We start from the raw sequence: 18,851 nt of genomic DNA, 5'->3' as shown, positions 1-18,851 counted from the left end.
AGATTCAGTATTGTGAAAAAATGGATGATTGTGAAACAAAATCAAAATGCTGTGACCCGTTTTCGAAATGGGGTTGCTGCAGCCACAACGCAGAGTACTAACTACTATACAAGCACAGCAATCTAAGCAAGCCAGGTAGGAGTCGAACCTACAATCTTCTGATCTATAGTCAGACGCGTTATCCATTGCCCACTGTTCCAGGTGCCTTGTAGCAATTGAAGAGTCTTTCCTGTTTTTGAGCCTGTTTTAAAGTTTTATGGTTATTGAAGTATATACAGAATCACATTTTGGAAATTGATAGTACACTATCTGCAGGGATTGTTTCCCAAAAATGTTTTAGGTACAATAATCCTTGTGACTGCTAAAAGATCTTTAAAAAATGTAATGAACTTACTCAGACAGAGTCCAAACATTCTTCTTTCCTGAATTCTAGAATTTATGTCAAATTCCCAGTCCTTTAGTAAAATAATTCACAATTAAATTATTCAAAGCATGTTAAGATAGCTTTATAATAAGCATTAAACACAAATAGTGCAAGCACCTTCAAAGAATCTGCTTACTTTCTGAAATTTTCTTAAGATTCAGTATTGTGAAAAAATGGATGATTGAGAAACAAAATCAAAATGCTGTGACCCGGATTCGAACCGGGGTTGCTGCGGCCACAACACAGAGTACTAACCACTATACGATCACAGCAATTTTAGTGAGCCAGGTAGGAGTAGAACCTACAATCTACAGATCCATAGTCAGACACGTTATCCATTGCCCACTGTCCCGGGTGTCTTGTAGTAATTGAAGTGTCTTTCCTGTTTTCGAGCCTGTTTTCAGAATTTTATGGTTATTGAAGTATATACAGAATCACATTTTGGAAATTGACTGTACACTATCTGCAGGGATTGTTTCCCAAAAACGTTTTAGGTAAAATAATCCTTGTGACTGCTAAAAGATCTTTAAAAAATGTGATGAACTTACTCTGACAGAGCCCAAACATTCTTCTTTCCTGAATTCTAGAATTTATGTCAAATTCCCAGTCCTTTAGTACAATAATTCACAATTAAATTATTCAAAGCATGTTAAGATAGCTTTATAATAAGCATTAAACACAAATAGTGCAAGCACCTTCAAAGAATCTGCTTACTTTCTGAAATTTTCTTAAGATCCAGTATTATGAAAAAATGGATGATTGTGAAACAAAATCAAAATGCTGTAACCCGTTTTCGAAATGGGGTTGTGGCAACCACAACGCAGAGTACTATATACTATACAATCACGGCAATTTAAGCGAGCCAGGTAGGAGTCGAACCTACAATCTTCTGATCTATAGTCAGACACGTTATCCATTGCCCACTGTCCCAGGTGTCTTGTAGCAATTGAAGAGTCTTTCCTGTTTTTGAGCCTGTTTTAAAGTTTTATGGTTATTGAAGTATATACAGAATCACATTTTGGAAATTGACTGTACACTATCTGCAGGGATTGTTTCCCAAAAATGTTTTAGGTACAATAATCCTTGTGACTGCTAAAAGATCTTTAAAAAATGTAATGAACTTATTCAGACAGAGCCCAAACATTCTTCTTTCCTGAATTCTAGAATTTATGTCAAATTCACAGTCCTTAAGAAAAATAATTCACAATTAAATTATTCAAAGCATGTTAAGATAGCTTTATAATAAGCATTAAACACAAATAGAGCAAGCACCTTCAAAGAATCTGCTTACTTTCAGAAATTTTCTTAAGATTCAGTATTGTAAAAAAATGGATGATTGAGAAACAAAATCAAAATGCAGTGACCCGGATTCGAACCGGGGTTGCTGCGGCCACAACGCAGAGTACTAACCACTATACGATCACGGCAATTTTAGTGAGCCAGGTAGGAGTAGAACCTACAATCTACAGATCCATAGTCAGACACGTTATCCATTGCCCACTGTCCCGGGTGTCTTGTAGTAATTGAAGTGTCTTTCCTGTTTTTGAGCCTGTTTTCAGAATTTTATGGTTATTGAAGTATATACAGAATCACATTTTGGAAATTGACTGTACACTATCTGCAGGGATTGTTTCCCAAAAACGTTTTAGGTAAAATAATCCTTGTGACTGCTAAAAGATCTTTAAAAAATGTGATGAACTTACTCTGACAGAGCCCAAACATTCTTCTTTCCTGAATTCTAGAATTTATGTCAAATTCCCAGTCCTTTTGTACAATAATTCACAATTAAATTATTCAAAGCATGTTAAGATAGCTTTATAATAAGCATTAAACACAAATAGTGCAATCACCTTCAAAGAATCTGCTTACTTTCTGAAATTTTCTTAAGATTCAGTATTGTGAAAAAATGGATGATTGAGAAACAAAATCAAAATGCCGTGACCCGGATTCGAACCGGGGTTGCTGCGGCCACAACGCAGAGTACTAACCACTATACGATCACGGCAATTTAAGCGAGCCAGGTAGGAGTCGAACCTACAAACTTATGATCCATAGTCAGACACGTTATCCATTGCGCCACTGGCCCAGGTGCCCTGTAGTAATTGAAGTGTCATTCCTGTTTTTGAGCCTGTTTTAAAGTTTTATGGTTATTGAAGTATATACAGAATCACATTTTGGAAATTGACTGTACACTATCTGCAGGGATTGATTCCCAAAAACGTTTTAGGTACAATAATCCTTGTGACTGCTAAAAGATCTTTCAAAAATGTAATGAACTTACTCAGACAGAGCACAAACATTCTTCTTTCCTGAATTCCAGAATTTATGTCAAATTCCCAGTCCTTTAGTAAAATAATTCACAATTAAATTATTCAAAGCATGTTAAGATAGCTTTATAATAAGCATTAAACACAAATAGTGCAAGCACCTTCAAAGAATCTGCTTACTTTCTGAAATTTTCTTAAGATTCAGTATTGTGAAAAAATGGATGATTGAGAAACAAAATCAAAATGTCGTGACCTGTTTTCGAACAGGGGTTGCTGCGGCCACAACGCAGAGTACTAACCACTATGCGATCAAGGCAATATAAGCGAGCCAGGTAGGAGTCAAACCTACAATCTTCTGATCCGTAGTCAGACTCATTATCCATTGCGCCACTGGCCCACGTGTTTTGTAGTAATTGAAGTGTCTTTCCTGTTTTTGAGCCTATTTTCAGAGTTTTATGGTTATTGAAGTATATACAGAATCACATTTTGGAAATTGACTGTAGACTATCTGCAGGGATTGTTTCCCAAAAACGTTTTAGGTAAAATAATAATTGTTACTGCTAAAAGATATTTCAAAAATGTGATGAACTTACTCAGAAGGAAGCCCAAACATTCTTCTTTCCTGAATTCTAGAATTTATGTCAAATTCCCAGTACTTTAGTACAATAATTCACAATTAAATTATTCAAAGCATGTTAAGATAGCTTTATAATAAGCATTAAACACAAATAGTGCAAGCACCTTCAAAGAATCTGCTTACTTTCTGAAATTTTCTTAAGATTCAGTATTGTGAAAAAATGGATGATTGTGAAACAAAATCAAAATGCTGTGACCCGTTTTCGAACCGGGGTTGCTGCGGCCACAACGCAGAGTACTAACCACTATATGATCACGTCAATTTAAGCGAGCCAGGTAGGAGTCGAACCTACAAACTTATGATCCGTAGTCAGACACGTTATCCATTGCGCCACTGGCCCGGGTGCCCTGTAGTAATTGAAGTGTCTTTCCTGTTTTTGAGCCAGTTTTGGAGTTTTATGGTTATTGAAGTATATACAGAATCACATTTTGGAAATTGACTGTACACTATCTGCAGGGATTGTTTCCCAAAAACGTTTTAGGTAAAATAATCCTTATGACTGCTAAAAGATCTTTAAAAAATGTGATGAACTTACTCAGACAGAGCCCAAACATTCTTCTTTCCTGAATTCCAGAATTTATGTCAAATTCCCAGTCCTTTAGTACAATAATTCACAATTAAATTATTCAAAGCATGTTAAGATAGCTTTATAATAAGCTTTAAACACAAATAGTGCAAGCACCTTCAAAGAATCTGCTTACTTTCTGAAATTTTCTTAAGATTCAGTATTGTGAAAAAATGGATGATTGTGAAACAAAATCAAAATGCTGTGACCCGTTTTCGAAATGGGGTTGCTGCAGCCACAACGCAGAGTACTAACTACTATACAATCACAGCAATTTAAGCGAGCCAGGTAGGAGTCGAACCTACAATCTTCTGATCTATAGTCAGACGCGTTATCCATTGCCCACTGTTCCAGGTGTCTTGTAGCAATTGAAGAGTCTTTCCTGTTTTTGAGCCTGTTTTAAAGTTTTATGGTTATTGAAGTATATACAGAATCACATTTTGGAAATTGACAGTACACTATCTGCAGGGATTGTTTCCCAAAAATGTTTTAGGTACAATAATCCTTGTGACTGCTAAAAGATCTTTAAAAAATGTGATGAACTTACTCTGACAGAGCCCAAACATTCTTCTTTCCTGAATTCTAGAATTTATGTCAAATTCCCAGTCCTTTAGTACAATAATTCACAATTAAATTATTCAAAGCATGTTAAGATAGCTTTATAATAAGCATTAAACACAAATAGTGCAAGCACCTTCAAAGAATCTGCTTACTTTCTGAAATTTTCTTAAGATCCAGTATTATGAAAAAATGGATGATTGTGAAACAAAATCAAAATGCTGTAACCCGTTTTCGAAATGGGGTTGTGGCAACCACAACGCAGAGTACTATATACTATACAATCACGGCAATTTAAGCGAGCCAGGTAGGAGTCGAACCTACAATCTTCTGATCTATAGTCAGACACGTTATCCATTGCCCACTGTCCCAGGTGTCTTGTAGAAATTGCAGAGTCTTTCATGTTTTTGAGACTGTTTTAAAGTTTTATGGTTATTGAAGTATATACAGAATCACATTTTGGAAATTGACTGTACACTATCTGCAGGGATTGTTTCCCAAAAATGTTTTAGGTACAATAATCCTTGTGACTGCTAAAAGATCTTTAAAAAATGTAATGAACTTACTCAGACAGAGCCCAAACATTCTTCTTTCCTGAATTCTAGAATTTATGTCAAATTCCCAGTCCTTAAGAAAAATAATTCACAATTAAATTATTCAAAGCATGTTAAGATAGCTTTATAATAAGCATTAAACACAAATAGAGCAAGCACCTTCAAAGAATCTGCTTACTTTCAGAAATTTTCTTAAGATTCAGTATTGTGAAAAAATGGATGATTGAGAAACAAAATCAAAATGCCGTGACCCGGATTCGAACCGGGGTTGCTGCGGCCACAACGCAGAGTACTAACCACTATACGATCACAGCAATTTTAGTGAGCCAGGTAGGAGTAGAACCTACAATCTACAGATCCATAGTCAGACACGTTATCCATTGCCCACTGTCCCGGGTGTCTTGTAGTAATTGAAGTGTCTTTCCTGTTTTTGAGCCTGTTTTCAGAATTTTATGGTTATTGAAGTATATACAGAATCACATTTTGGAAATTGACTGTACACTATCTGCAGGGATTGTTTCCCAAAAACGTTTTAGGTAAAATAATCCTTGTGACTGCTAAAAGATCTTTAAAAAATGTGATGAACTTACTCTGACAGAGCCCAAACATTCTTCTTTCCTGAATTCTAGAATTTATGTCAAATTCCCAGTCCTTTAGTACAATAATTCACAATTAAATTATTCAAAGCATGTTAAGATAGCTTTATAATAAGCATTAAACACAAATAGTGCAATCACCTTCAAAGAATCTGCTTACTTTCTGAAATTTTCTTAAGATTCAGTATTGTGAAAAAATGGATGATTGAGAAACAAAATCAAAATGCCGTGACCCGGATTCGAACCGGGGTTGCTGCGGCCACAACGCAGAGTACTAACCACTATACGATCACGGCAATTTAAGCGAGCCAGGTAGGAGTCGAACCTACAAACTTATGATGCATAGTCAGACACGTTATCCATTGCGCCACTGGCCCAGGTGCCCTGTAGTAATTGAAGTGTCTTTCCTGTTTTTGAGCCTGTTTTAAAGTTTTATGGTTATTGAAGTATATACAGAATCACATTTTGGAAATTGACTGTACACTATCTGCAGGGATTGATTCCCAAAAACGTTTTAGGTACAATAATCCTTGTGACTGCTAAAAGATCTTTCAAAAATGTAATGAACTTACTCAGACAGAGCACAAACATTCTTCTTTCCTGAATTCCAGAATTTATGTCAAATTCCCAGTCCTTTAGTAAAATAATTCACAATTAAATTATTCAAAGCAGGTTAAGATAGCTTTATAATAAGCATTAAACACAAATAGTGCAAGCACCTTCAAAGAATCTGCTTACTTTCTGAAATTTTCTTAAGATTCAGTATTGTGAAAAAATGGATGATTGAGAAACAAAATCAAAATGTCGTGACCTGTTTTCGAACAGGGGTTGCTGCGGCCACAACGCAGAGTACTAACCACTATGCGATCAAGGCAATATAAGCGAGCCAGGTAGGAGTCAAACCTACAATCTTCTGATCCGTAGTCAGACTCGTTATCCATTGCGCCACTGGCCCACGTGTTTTGTAGTAATTGAAGTGTCTTTCCTGTTTTTGAGCCTATTTTCAGAGTTTTATGGTTATTGAAGTATATACAGAATCACATTTTGGAAATTGACTGTAGACTATCTGCAGGGATTGTTTCCCAAAAATGTTTTAGGTACAATAATCCTTGTGACTGCTAAAAGATCTTTAAAAAATGTAATGAACTTACTCAGACAGAGCCCAAACATTCTTCTTTCCTGAATTCTAGAATTTATGTCAAATTCCCAGTCCTTAAGAAAAATAATTCACAATTAAATTATTCAAAGCATGTTAAGATAGCTTTATAATAAGCATTAAACACAAATAGAGCAAGCACCTTCAAAGAATCTGCTTACTTTCAGAAATTTTCTTAAGATTCAGTATTGTGAAAAAATGGATGATTGAGAAACAAAATCAAAATGCCGTGACCCGGATTCGAACCGGGGTTGCTGCGGCCACAACGCAGAGTACTAACCACTATACGATCACAGCAATTTTAGTGAGCCAGGTAGGAGTAGAACCTACAATCTACAGATCCATAGTCAGACACGTTATCCATTGCCCACTGTCCCGGGTGTCTTGTAGTAATTGAAGTGTCTTTCCTGTTTTTGAGCCTGTTTTCAGAATTTTATGGTTATTGAAGTATATACAGAATCACATTTTGGAAATTGACTGTACACTATCTGCAGGGATTGTTTCCCAAAAACGTTTTAGGTAAAATAATCCTTGTGACTGCTAAAAGATCTTTAAAAAATGTGATGAACTTACTCTGACAGAGCCCAAACATTCTTCTTTCCTGAATTCTAGAATTTATGTCAAATTCCCAGTCCTTTAGTACAATAATTCACAATTAAATTATTCAAAGCATGTTAAGATAGCTTTATAATAAGCATTAAACACAAATAGTGCAATCACCTTCAAAGAATCTGCTTACTTTCTGAAATTTTCTTAAGATTCAGTATTGTGAAAAAATGGATGATTGTGAAACAAAATCAAAATGCTGTGACCCGTTTTCGAACCGGGGTTGCTGCGGCCACAACGCAGAGTACTAACCACTATACGATCACGTCAATTTAAGCGAGCCAGGTAGGAGTCGAACCTACAAACTTATGATCCGTAGTCAGACACGATATCCATTGCGCCACTGGCCCAGGTGCCCTGTAGTAATTGAAGAGTCTTTCCTGTTTTTGAGCCAGTTTTGGAGTTTTATGGTTATTGAAGTATATACAGAATCACATTTTGGAAATTGACAGTACACTATCTGCAGGGATTGTTTCCCAAAAATGTTTTAGGTACAATAATCCTTGTGACTGCTAAAAGATCTTTAAAAAATGTAATGAACTTACTCAGACAGAGTCCAAACATTCTTCTTTCCTGAATTCTAGAATTTATGTCAAATTCCCAGTCCTTTAGTAAAATAATTCACAATTAAATTATTCAAAGCATGTTAAGATAGCTTTATAATAAGCATTAAACACAAATAGTGCAAGCACCTTCAAAGAATCTGCTTACTTTCTGAAATTTTCTTAAGATTCAGTATTGTGAAAAAATGGATGATTGAGAAACAAAATCAAAATGCCGTGACCCGGATTCGAACCGGGGTTGCTGCGGCCACAACGCAGAGTACTAACCACTATACGATCACAGCAATTTTAGTGAGCCAGGTAGGAGTAGAACCTACAATCTACAGATCCATAGTCAGACACGTTATCCATTGCCCACTGTCCCGGGTGTCTTGTAGTAATTGAAGTGTCTTTCCTGTTTTCGAGCCTGTTTTCAGAATTTTATGGTTATTGAAGTATATACAGAATCACATTTTGGAAATTGACTGTACACTATCTGCAGGGATTGTTTCCCAAAAACGTTTTAGGTAAAATAATCCTTGTGACTGCTAAAAGATCTTTAAAAAATGTGATGAACTTACTCTGACAGAGCCCAAACATTCTTCTTTCCTGAATTCTAGAATTTATGTCAAATTCCCAGTCCTTTAGTACAATAATTCACAATTAAATTATTCAAAGCATGTTAAGATAGCTTTATAATAAGCATTAAACACAAATAGTGCAAGCACCTTCAAAGAATCTGCTTACTTTCTGAAATTTTCTTAAGATCCAGTATTATGAAAAAATGGATGATTGTGAAACAAAATCAAAATGCTGTAACCCGTTTTCGAAATGGGGTTGTGGCAACCACAACGCAGAGTACTATATACTATACAAACACGGCAATTTAAGCGAGCCAGGTAGGAGTCGAACCTACAATCTTCTGATCTATAGTCAGACACGTTATCAATTGCCCACTGTCCCAGGTGTCTTGTAGCAATTGAAGAGTCTTTCCTGTTTTTGAGCCTGTTTTAAAGTTTTATGGTTATTGAAGTATATACAGAATCACATTTTGGAAATTGACTGTACACTATCTGCAGGGATTGTTTCCCAAAAATGTTTTAGGTACAATAATCCTTGTGACTGCTAAAAGATCTTTAAAAAATGTAATGAACTTACTCAGACAGAGCCCAAACATTCTTCTTTCCTGAATTCTAGAATTTATGTCAAATTCCCAGTCCTTAAGAAAAATAATTCACATTTAAATTATTCAAAGCATGTTAAGATAGCTTTATAATAAGCATTAAACACAAATAGAGCAAGCACCTTCAAAGAATCTGCTTACTTTCAGAAATTTTCTTAAGATTCAGTATTGTGAAAAAATGGATGATTGAGAAACAAAATCAAAATGCCGTGACCCGGATTCGAACCGGGGTTGCTGCGGCCACAACGCAGAGTACTAACCACTATACGATCATGGCAATTTAAGCGAGCCAGGTAGGAGTCGAACCTACAAACTTATGATGCATAGTCAGACACGTTATCCATTGCGCCACTGGCCCAGGTGCCCTGTAGTAATTGAAGTGTCTTTCCTGTTTTTGAGCCTGTTTTAAAGTTTTATGGTTATTGAAGTATATACAGAATCACATTTTGGAAATTGACTGTACACTATCTGCAGGGATTGATTCCCAAAAACGTTTTAGGTACAATAATCCTTGTGACTGCTAAAAGATCTTTCAAAAATGTAATGAACTTACTCAGACAGAGCACAAACATTCTTCTTTCCTGAATTCCAGAATTTATGTCAAATTCCCAGTCCTTTAGTAAAATAATTCACAATTAAATTATTCAAAGCATGTTAAGATAGCTTTATAATAAGCATTAAACACAAATAGTGCAAGCACCTTCAAAGAATCTGCTTACTTTCTGAAATTTTCTTAAGATTCAGTATTGTGAAAAAATGGATGATTGAGAAACAAAATCAAAATGTCGTGACCTGTTTTCGAACAGGGGTTGCTGCGGCCACAACGCAGAGTACTAACCACTATGCGATCAAGGCAATATAAGCGAGCCAGGTAGGAGTCAAACCTACAATCTTCTGATCCGTAGTCAGACGCGTTATCCATTGCGCCACTGGCCCACGTGTTTTGAAGTAATTGAAGTGTCTTTCCTGTTTTTGAGCCTATTTTCTGAGTTTTATGGTTATTGAAGTATATACAGAATCACATTTTGGAAATTGACTGTAGACTATCTGCAGGGATTGTTTCCCAAAAACGTTTTAGGTAAAATAATAATTGTTACTGCTAAAAGATATTTCAAAAATGTGATGAACTTACTCAGAAGGAAGCCCAAACATTCTTCTTTCCTGAATTCTAGAATTTATGTCAAATTCCCAGTACTTTAGTACAATAATTCACAATTAAATTATTCAAAGCATGTTAAGATAGCTTTATAATAAGCATTAAACACAAATAGTGCAAGCACCTTCAAAGAATCTGCTTACTTTCTGAAATTTTCTTAAGATTCAGTATTGTGAAAAAATGGATGATTGAGAAACAAAATCAAAATGCCGTGACCCGGATTCGAACCGGGGTTGCTGCGGCCACAACGCAGAGTACTAACCACTATACGATCACAGCAATTTTAGTGAGCTAGGTAGGAGTAGAACCTGCAATCTACAGATCCATAGTCAGACACGTTATCCATTGCCCACTGTCCCGGGTGTCTTGTAGTAATTGAAGTGTCTTTCATGTTTTCGAGCCTGTTTTCAGAATTTTATGGTTATTGAAGTATATACAGAATCACATTTTGGAAATTGACTGTACACTATCTGCAGGGATTGTTTCCCAAAAACGTTTTAGGTAAAATAATCCTTGTGACTGCTAAAAGATCTTTAAAAAATGTGATGAACTTACTCTGACAGAGCCCAAACATTCTTCTTTCCTGAATTCTAGAATTTATGTCAAATTCCCAGTCCTTTAGTACAATAATTCACAATTAAATTATTCAAAGCATGTTAAGATAGCTTTATAATAAGCATTAAACACAAATAGTGCAATCACCTTCAAAGAATCTGCTTACTTTCTGAAATTTTCTTAAGATTAAGTATTGTGAAAAAATGGATGATTGAGAAACAAAATCAAAATGCCGTGACCCGGATTCGAACCGGGGTTGCTGCGACCAAAACGCAGAGTACTAACCACTATACGATCACGGCAATTTAAGCGAGCCAGGTAGGAGTCAAACCTACAAACTTATGATCCATAGTCAGACACGTTATCCATTGCGCCACTGGCCCAGGTGCCCTGTAGTAATTGAAGTGTCTTTCCTGTTTTTGAGCCTGTTTTAAAGTTTTAATGTTATTGAAGTATATACAGAATCACATTTTGGAAATTGACTGTACACTATCTGCAGGGATTGATTTCCAAAAACGTTTTAGGTACAATAATCCTTGTGACTGCTAAAAGATCTTTCAAAAATGTAATGAACTTACTCAGACAGAGCACAAACATTCTTCTTTCCTGAATTCCAGAATTTATGTCAAATTCCCAGTCCTTTAGTAAAATAATTCACAATTAAATTATTCAAAGCATGTTAAGATAGCTTTATAATAAGCATTAAACACAAATAGTGCAAGCACCTTCAAAGAATCTGCTTACTTTCTGAAATTTTCTTAAGATTCAGTATTGTGAAAAAATGGATGATTGAGAAACAAAATCAAAATGTCGTGATCTGTTTTCGAACCGGGGTTGCTGCGGCCACAACGCAGAGTACTAACCACTATGCGATCATGGCAATATAAGCGAGCCAGGTAGGAGTCGAACCTACAATCTTCTGATGCATAGTCAGACGCGTTATCCATTGCGCCACTGGCCGACGTGTTTTGTAGTAATTGAAGTGTCTTTCCTGTTTTTGAGCCTATTTTCAGAGTTTTATGGTTACTGAAGTATATACAGAATCACATTTTGGAAATTGACTGTAGACTATCTGCAGGGATTGTTTCCCAAAAACGTTTTAGGTAAAATAATAATTGTGACTGCTAAAAGATATTTCAAAAATGTGATGAACTTACTCAGAAGGAAGCCCAAACATTCTTCTTTCCTGAATTCTAGAATTTATGTCAAATTCCCAGTACTTTAGTACAATAATTCACAATTAAATTATTCAAAGCATGTTAAGATAGCTTTATAATAAGCATTAAACACAAATAGTGCAAGCACCTTCAAAGAATCTGCTTACTTTCTGAAATTTTCTTAAGATTCAGTATTGTGAAAAAATGGATGATTGAGAAACAAAATCAAAATGCCGTGACCCGGATTCGAACCGGGGTTGCTGCGGCCACAACGCAGAGTACTAACCACTATACGATCACGGCAATTTAAGCGAGCCAGGTAGGAGTCGAACCTACAAACTTATGATGCATAGTCAGACACGTTATCCATTGCGCCACTGGCCCAGGTGCCCTGTAGTAATTGAAGTGTCTTTCCTGTTTTTGAGCCTGTTTTAAAGTTTTATGGTTATTGAAGTATATACAGAATCTCAATTTGGAAATTGACTGTACACTATCTGCAGGGATTGATTCTCAAAAACGTTTTAGGTACAATAATCCTTGTGACTGCTAAAAGATCTTTCAAAAATGTAATGAACTTACTCAGACAGAGCACAAACATTCTTCTTTCCTGAATTCCAGAATTTATGTCAAATTCCCAGTCCTTTAGTAAAATAATTCACAATTAAATTATTCAAAGCATGTTAAGATAGCTTTATAATAAGCATTAAACACAAATAGTGCAAGCACCTTCAAAGAATCTGCTTACTTTCTGAAATTTTCTTAAGATTCAGTATTGTGAAAAAATGGATGATTGAGAAACAAAATCAAAATGTCGTGACCTGTTTTCGAACAGGGGTTGCTGCAGCCACAACGCAGAGTACTAACCACTATGCGATCAAGGCAATATAAGCGAGCCAGGTAGGAGTCAAACCTACAATCTTCTGATCCGTAGTCAGACGCGTTATCCATTGCGCCACTGGCCCACGTGTTTTGTAGTAATTGAAGTGTCTTTCCTGTTTTTGAGCCTATTTTCAGAGTTTTATGGTTATTGAAGTATATACAGAATCACATTTTGGAAATTGACTGTAGACTATCTGCAGGGATTGTTTCCCAAAAACGTTTTAGGTAAAATAATAATTGTTACTGCTAAAAGATATTTCAAAAATGTGATGAACTTACTCAGAAGGAAGCCCAAACATTCTTCTTTCCTGAATTCTAGAATTTATGTCAAATTCCCAGTACTTTAGTACAATAATTCACAATTAAATTATTCAAAGCATGTTAAGATAGCTTTATAATAAGCATTAAACACAAATAGTGCAAGCACCTTCAAAGAATCTGCTTACTTTATGAAATTTTCTTAAGATTCAGTATTGTGAAAAAATGGATGATTGTGAAACAAAATCAAAATGCTGTGACCTGTTTTCGAACCGGGGTTGCTGCAGCCACAACGCAGAGTACTAACCACTATATGATCACGTCAATTTAAGCGAACCAGGTAGGAGTCGAACCTACAAACTTATGATCCGTAGTCAGACACGTTATCCATTGCGCCACTGGCCCAGGTGCCCTGTAGTAATTGAAGTGTCTTTCCTGTTTTTGAGCCAGTTTTGGAGTTTTATGGTTATTGAAGTATATACAGAATCACATTTTGGAAATTGACTGTACACTATCTGCAGGGATTGTTTCCCAAAAACGTTTTAGGTAAAATAATCCTTATGACTGCTAAAAGATCTTTAAAAAATGTGATGAACTTACTCAGACAGAGCCCAAACATTCTTCTTTCCTGAATTCCAGAATTTATGTCAAATTCCCAGTCCTTTAGTACAATAATTCACAATTAAATTATTCAAAGCATGTTAAGATAGCTTTATAATAAGCTTTAAAAACAAATAGTGCAAGCACCTTCAAAGAATCTGCTTACTTTCTGAAATTTTCTTAAGGTTCAGTATTGTGAAAAAATGGATGATTGTGAAACAAAATCAAAATGCTGTGACCCGTTTTCGAAATGGGGTTGCAGCAGCCACAACGCAGAGTACTAACTACTATACAAGCACAGCAATTTAAGCGAGCCAGGTAGGAGTCGAACCTACAATCTTCTGATCTATAGTCAGACGCGTTATCCATTGCCCACTGTTCCAGGTGTCTTGTAGCAATTGAAGAGTCTTTCCTGTTTTTGAGCCTGTTTTAAAGTTTTATGGTTATTGAAGTATATACAGAATCACATTTTGGAAATTGACAGTACACTATCTGCAGGGATTGTTTCCCAAAAATGTTTTAGGTACAATAATCCTTGTGACTGCTAAAAGATCTTTAAAAAATGTAATGAACTTACTCAGACAGAGCCCAAACATTCTTCTTTCCTGAATTCTAGAATTTATGTCAAATTCCCAGTCCTTTAGTAAAATAATTCACAATTAAATTATTCAAAGCATGTTAAGATAGCTTTATAATAAGCATTAAACACAAATAGTGCAAGCACCTTCAAAGAATCTGCTTACTTTCTGAAATTTTCTTAAGATTCAGTATTGTGAAAAAATGGATGATTGAGAAACAAAATCAAAATGCCGTGACCCGGATTCGAACCGGGGTTGCTGCGGCCACAACGCAGAGTACTAACCACTATACGATCACAGCAATTTTAGTGAGCCAGGTAGGAGTAGAACCTACAATCTACAGATCCATAGTCAGACACGTTATCCATTGCCCACTGTCCCGTGTGTCTTGTAGTAATTGAAGTGTCTTTCCTGTTTTCGAGCCTGTTTTCAGAATTTTATGGTTATTGAAGTATATACAGAATCACATTTTGGAAATTGACTGTACACTATCTGCAGGGATTGATTTCCAAAAACGTTTTAGGTACAATAATCCTTGTGACTGCTAAAAGATCTTTCAAAAATGTAATGAACTTACTCAGACAGAGCACAAACATTCTTCTTTCCTGAATTCCAGAATTTATGTCAAATTCCCAGTCCTTTAGTAAAATAATTCACAATTAAATTATTCAAAGCATGTTAAGATAGCTTTATAATAAGCATTAAACACAAATAGTGCAAGCACCTTCAAAGAATCTGCTTACTTTCTGAAATTTTCTTAAGATTCAGTATTGTGAAAAAATGGATGATTGAGAAACAAAATCAAAATGTCGTGACCTGTTTTCGAACCTGGGTTGCAGCGGCCACAACGCAGAGTACTAACCACTATGCGATCATGGCAATATAAGCGAGCCAGGTAGCAGTCGAACCTACAATCTTCTGATGCGTAGTCAGACGCGTTATCCATTGCGCCACTGGCCGACGTGTTTTGTAGTAATTGAAGTGTCTTTCCTGTTTTTGAGCTTATTTTCAGAGTTTTATGGTTATTGAAGTATATACAGAATCACATTTTGGAAATTGACTGTAGACTATCTGCAGGGATTGTTTCCCAAAAACGTGTTAGGTAAAATAATAATTGTGACTGCTAAAAGATATTTCAAAAATGTGATGAACTTACTCAGAAGGAAGCCCAAACATTCTTCTTTCCTGAATTCTAGAACTTATGTCAAATTCCCAGTACTTTAGTACAATAATTCACAATTAAATTATTCAAAGCATGTTAAGATAGCTTTATAATAAGCATTAAACACAAATAGTGCAAGCACCTTCAAAGAATCTGCTTACTTTCTGAAATTTTCTTAAGATTCAGTATTGTGAAAAAATGGATGATTGAGAAACAAAATCAAAATGCCGTGACCCGGATTCGAACCGGAGTTGCTGCGGCCACAACGCAGAGTAGTAACCACTATACGATCACGGCAATTTAAGCGAGCCAGGTAGGAGTCGAACCTACAAACTTATGATCCATAGTCAGACACGTTATCCATTGCGCCACTGGCCCAGGTGCCCTGTAGTAATTGAAGTGTCTTTCCTGTTTTTGAGCCAGTTTTGAAGTTTTATGGTTATTGAAGTATATACAGAATCACATTTTGGAAATTGACTGTACACTATCTGCAGGGATTGTTTCCCAAAAACGTTTTAGGTAAAATAATCCTTGTGACTGCTAAAAGATCTTTAAAAAATGTGATGAACTTACTCAGACAGAGCCCAAACATTCTTCTTTCCTGAATTCCAGAATTTATGTCAAATTCCCAGTCCTTTAGTACAATAATTCACAATTAAATTATTCAAAGCATGTTAAGATAGCTTTATAATAAGCATTAAACACAAATAGTGCAAGCACCTTCAAAGAATCTGCTTACTTTCTGAAATTTTCTTAAGATCCAGTATTGTGAAAAAATGGATGATTGTGAAACAAAATCAAAATGCTGTGACCCGTTTTCAAAATGGGGTTGTGGCAACCACAACGCAGAGTACTAACTACTATACAATCACGGCAATTTAAGCGAGCCAGGTAGGAGTCAAACCTACAATCTTCTGATCTATAGTCAGACACGTTATCCATTGCCCACTGTCCCAGGTGTCTTGTAGCAATTGAAGAGTCTTTCCTGTTTTTGAGCCTGTTTTAAAGTTTTATGGTTATTGAAGTATATACAGAATCACATTTTGGAAATTGACTGTACACTATCTGCAGGGATTGTTTCCCAAAAATGTTTTAGGTACAATAATCCTTGTGACTGCTAAAAGATCTTTAAAAAATGTAATGAACTTACTCAGACAGAGCCCAAACATTCTTCTTTCCTGAATTCTAGAATTTATGTCAAATTCCCAGTCCTTTAGAAAAATAATTCACAATTAAATTATTCAAAGCATGTTAAGATAGCTTTATAATAAGCATTAAACACAAATAGAGCAAGCACCTTCAAAGAATCTGCTTACTTTCAGAAATTTTCTTAAGATTCAGTATTGTGAAAAAATGGATGATTGAGAAACAAAATCAAAATGCCGTGACCCGGATTCGAACCGGGGTTGCTGCGGCCACAACGCAGAGTACTAACCACTATACGATCACGGCAATTTTAGTGAGCCAGGTAGGAGTAGAACCTACAATCTACAGATCCATAGTCAGACACGTTATCCATTGCCCACTGTCCCGGGTGTCTTGTAGTAATTGAAGTGTCTTTCCTGTTTTTGAGCCTGTTTTCAGAATTTTATGGTTATTGAAGTATATACAGAATCACATTTTGGAAATTGACTGTACACTATCTGCAGGGATTGTTTCCCAAAAACGTTTTAGGTAAAATAATCCTTGTGACTGCTAAAAGATCTTTAAAAAATGTGATGAACTTACTCTGACAGAGCCCAAACATTCTTCTTTCCTGAATTCTAGAATTTATGTCAAATTCCCAGTCCTTTAGTACAATAATTCACAATTAAATTATTCAAAGCATGTTAAGATAGCTTTATAATAAGCATTAAACACAAATAGTGCAATCACCTTCAAAGAATCTGCTTACTTTCTGAAATTTTCTTAAGATTCAGTATTGTGAAAAAATGGATGATTGAGAGACAAAATCAAAATGCCGTGACCCGGATTCGAACCGGGGTTGCTGCGGCCACAACGCAGAGTACTAACCACTATACGATCACGGCAATTTAAGCGAGCCAGGTAGGAGTCGAACCTACAAACTTATGATGCATAGTCAGACACGTTATCCATTGCGCCAATGGCCCAGGTGCCCTGTAGTAATTGAAGTGTCTTTCCTGTTTTTGAGCCTGTTTTAAAGTTTTATGGTTATTGAAGTATATACAGAATCTCATTTTGGAAATTGACTGTACACTATCTGCAGGGATTGATTCCCAAAAACGTTTTAGGTACAATAATCCTTGTGACTGCTAAAAGATCTTTCAAAAATGTAATGAACTTACTCAGACAGAGCACAAACATTCTTCTTTCCTGAATTCCAGAATTTATGTCAAATTCCCAGTCCTTTAGTAAAATAATTCACAATTAAATTATTCAAAGCATGTTAAGATAGCTTTATAATAAGCATTAAACACAAATAGTGCAAGCACCTTCAAAGAATCTGCTTACTTTCTGAAATTTTCTTAAGATTCAGTATTGTGAAAAAATGGATGATTGAGAAACAAAATCAAAATGTCGTGACCTGTTTTCGAACAGGGGTTGCTGCGGCCACAATGCAGAGTACTAACCACTATGCGATCAAGGCAATATAAGCGAGCCAGGTAGGAGTCAAACCTACAATCTTCTGATCCGTAGTCAGACGCGTTATCCATTGCGCCACTGGCCCACGTGTTTTGTAGTAATTGAAGTGTCTTTCCTGTTTTTGAGCCTATTTTCAGAGTTTTATGGTTATTGAAGTATATACAGAATCACATTTTGGAAATTGACTGTAGACTATCTGCAGGGATTGTTTCCCAAAAACGTTTTAGGTAAAATAATAATTGTTACTGCTAAAAGATATTTCAAAAATGTGATGAACTTACTCAGAAGGAAGCCCAAACATTCTTCTTTCCTGAATTCTAGAATTTATGTCAAATTCCCAGTACTTTAGTACAATAATTCACAATTAAATTATTCAAAGCATGTTAAGATAGCTTTATAATAAGCATTAAACACAAATAGTGCAAGCACCTTCAAAGAATCTGCTTACTTTCTGAAATTTTCTTAAGATTCAGTATTGTGAAAAAATGGATGATTGTGAAACAAAATCAAAATGCTGTGACCCGTTTTCGAACCAGGGTTGCTGCGGCCACAACGCAGAGTACTAACCACTATACGATCACGTCAATTTAAGCGAGCCAGGTATGAGTCGAACCTACAAACTTATGATCTGTAGTCAGACACGTTATCCATTGCGCCACTGGCCCAGGTGCCCTGTAGTAATTGAAGTGTCTTTCCTGTTTTTGAGCCAGTTTTGGAGTTTTATGGTTTTTGAAGTATATACAGAATCACATTTTGGAAATTGACTGTACACTATCTGCAGGGATTGTTTCCCAAAAACGTTTTAGGTAAAATA

At 35.8% G+C, this 18,851-nt stretch overlaps 19 non-coding genes across 19 annotated transcripts; all 19 read right to left on the bottom strand.

The window, feature by feature from the left end:
• Positions 1-624: 624 nt before the first annotated feature.
• TRNAH-GUG (transfer RNA histidin (anticodon GUG)) lies at positions 625-696 on the bottom strand. The gene has a single exon. It is a non-coding gene; the product is annotated as a tRNA-His (tRNA).
• A 1,661-nt stretch (positions 697-2,357) lies between these two features.
• Positions 2,358-2,429, bottom strand: TRNAH-GUG (transfer RNA histidin (anticodon GUG)). Its single transcript has one exon. It is a non-coding gene; the product is annotated as a tRNA-His (tRNA).
• Positions 2,430-2,437: 8 nt separating this feature from the next.
• On the bottom strand, positions 2,438-2,510 carry TRNAH-AUG (transfer RNA histidin (anticodon AUG)). The gene has a single exon. It is a non-coding gene; the product is annotated as a tRNA-His (tRNA).
• Positions 2,511-3,595: 1,085 nt separating this feature from the next.
• TRNAR-ACG (transfer RNA arginine (anticodon ACG)) lies at positions 3,596-3,668 on the bottom strand. The gene has a single exon. It is a non-coding gene; the product is annotated as a tRNA-Arg (tRNA).
• A 1,579-nt stretch (positions 3,669-5,247) lies between these two features.
• TRNAH-GUG (transfer RNA histidin (anticodon GUG)) lies at positions 5,248-5,319 on the bottom strand. The gene has a single exon. It is a non-coding gene; the product is annotated as a tRNA-His (tRNA).
• Positions 5,320-5,825: 506 nt separating this feature from the next.
• Positions 5,826-5,897, bottom strand: TRNAH-GUG (transfer RNA histidin (anticodon GUG)). The gene has a single exon. It is a non-coding gene; the product is annotated as a tRNA-His (tRNA).
• Positions 5,898-6,982: 1,085 nt separating this feature from the next.
• Positions 6,983-7,054, bottom strand: TRNAH-GUG (transfer RNA histidin (anticodon GUG)). Its single transcript has one exon. It is a non-coding gene; the product is annotated as a tRNA-His (tRNA).
• Positions 7,055-8,138: 1,084 nt separating this feature from the next.
• On the bottom strand, positions 8,139-8,210 carry TRNAH-GUG (transfer RNA histidin (anticodon GUG)). Its single transcript has one exon. It is a non-coding gene; the product is annotated as a tRNA-His (tRNA).
• Positions 8,211-9,293: 1,083 nt separating this feature from the next.
• TRNAH-GUG (transfer RNA histidin (anticodon GUG)) lies at positions 9,294-9,365 on the bottom strand. The gene has a single exon. It is a non-coding gene; the product is annotated as a tRNA-His (tRNA).
• Positions 9,366-9,951: 586 nt separating this feature from the next.
• Positions 9,952-10,024, bottom strand: TRNAR-ACG (transfer RNA arginine (anticodon ACG)). Its single transcript has one exon. It is a non-coding gene; the product is annotated as a tRNA-Arg (tRNA).
• A 427-nt stretch (positions 10,025-10,451) lies between these two features.
• TRNAH-GUG (transfer RNA histidin (anticodon GUG)) lies at positions 10,452-10,523 on the bottom strand. Its single transcript has one exon. It is a non-coding gene; the product is annotated as a tRNA-His (tRNA).
• A 506-nt stretch (positions 10,524-11,029) lies between these two features.
• Positions 11,030-11,101, bottom strand: TRNAQ-UUG (transfer RNA glutamine (anticodon UUG)). The gene has a single exon. It is a non-coding gene; the product is annotated as a tRNA-Gln (tRNA).
• A 1,086-nt stretch (positions 11,102-12,187) lies between these two features.
• On the bottom strand, positions 12,188-12,259 carry TRNAH-GUG (transfer RNA histidin (anticodon GUG)). The gene has a single exon. It is a non-coding gene; the product is annotated as a tRNA-His (tRNA).
• Positions 12,260-12,845: 586 nt separating this feature from the next.
• TRNAR-ACG (transfer RNA arginine (anticodon ACG)) lies at positions 12,846-12,918 on the bottom strand. Its single transcript has one exon. It is a non-coding gene; the product is annotated as a tRNA-Arg (tRNA).
• Positions 12,919-14,500: 1,582 nt separating this feature from the next.
• On the bottom strand, positions 14,501-14,572 carry TRNAH-GUG (transfer RNA histidin (anticodon GUG)). The gene has a single exon. It is a non-coding gene; the product is annotated as a tRNA-His (tRNA).
• Positions 14,573-15,738: 1,166 nt separating this feature from the next.
• On the bottom strand, positions 15,739-15,811 carry TRNAH-AUG (transfer RNA histidin (anticodon AUG)). The gene has a single exon. It is a non-coding gene; the product is annotated as a tRNA-His (tRNA).
• A 1,002-nt stretch (positions 15,812-16,813) lies between these two features.
• On the bottom strand, positions 16,814-16,885 carry TRNAH-GUG (transfer RNA histidin (anticodon GUG)). Its single transcript has one exon. It is a non-coding gene; the product is annotated as a tRNA-His (tRNA).
• Positions 16,886-17,391: 506 nt separating this feature from the next.
• On the bottom strand, positions 17,392-17,463 carry TRNAH-GUG (transfer RNA histidin (anticodon GUG)). The gene has a single exon. It is a non-coding gene; the product is annotated as a tRNA-His (tRNA).
• Positions 17,464-18,049: 586 nt separating this feature from the next.
• Positions 18,050-18,122, bottom strand: TRNAR-ACG (transfer RNA arginine (anticodon ACG)). The gene has a single exon. It is a non-coding gene; the product is annotated as a tRNA-Arg (tRNA).
• Positions 18,123-18,851: the final 729 nt, after the last annotated feature.

This window comes from Taudactylus pleione, unplaced genomic scaffold (genome assembly GCF_031769625.1).
Source record: "Taudactylus pleione unplaced genomic scaffold, aTauple2 ptg000551l, whole genome shotgun sequence".
Classification (NCBI taxonomy): domain Eukaryota; kingdom Metazoa; phylum Chordata; class Amphibia; order Anura; family Myobatrachidae; genus Taudactylus; species Taudactylus pleione.
This window is presented reverse-complemented; position numbering and strand designations above follow the sequence as displayed.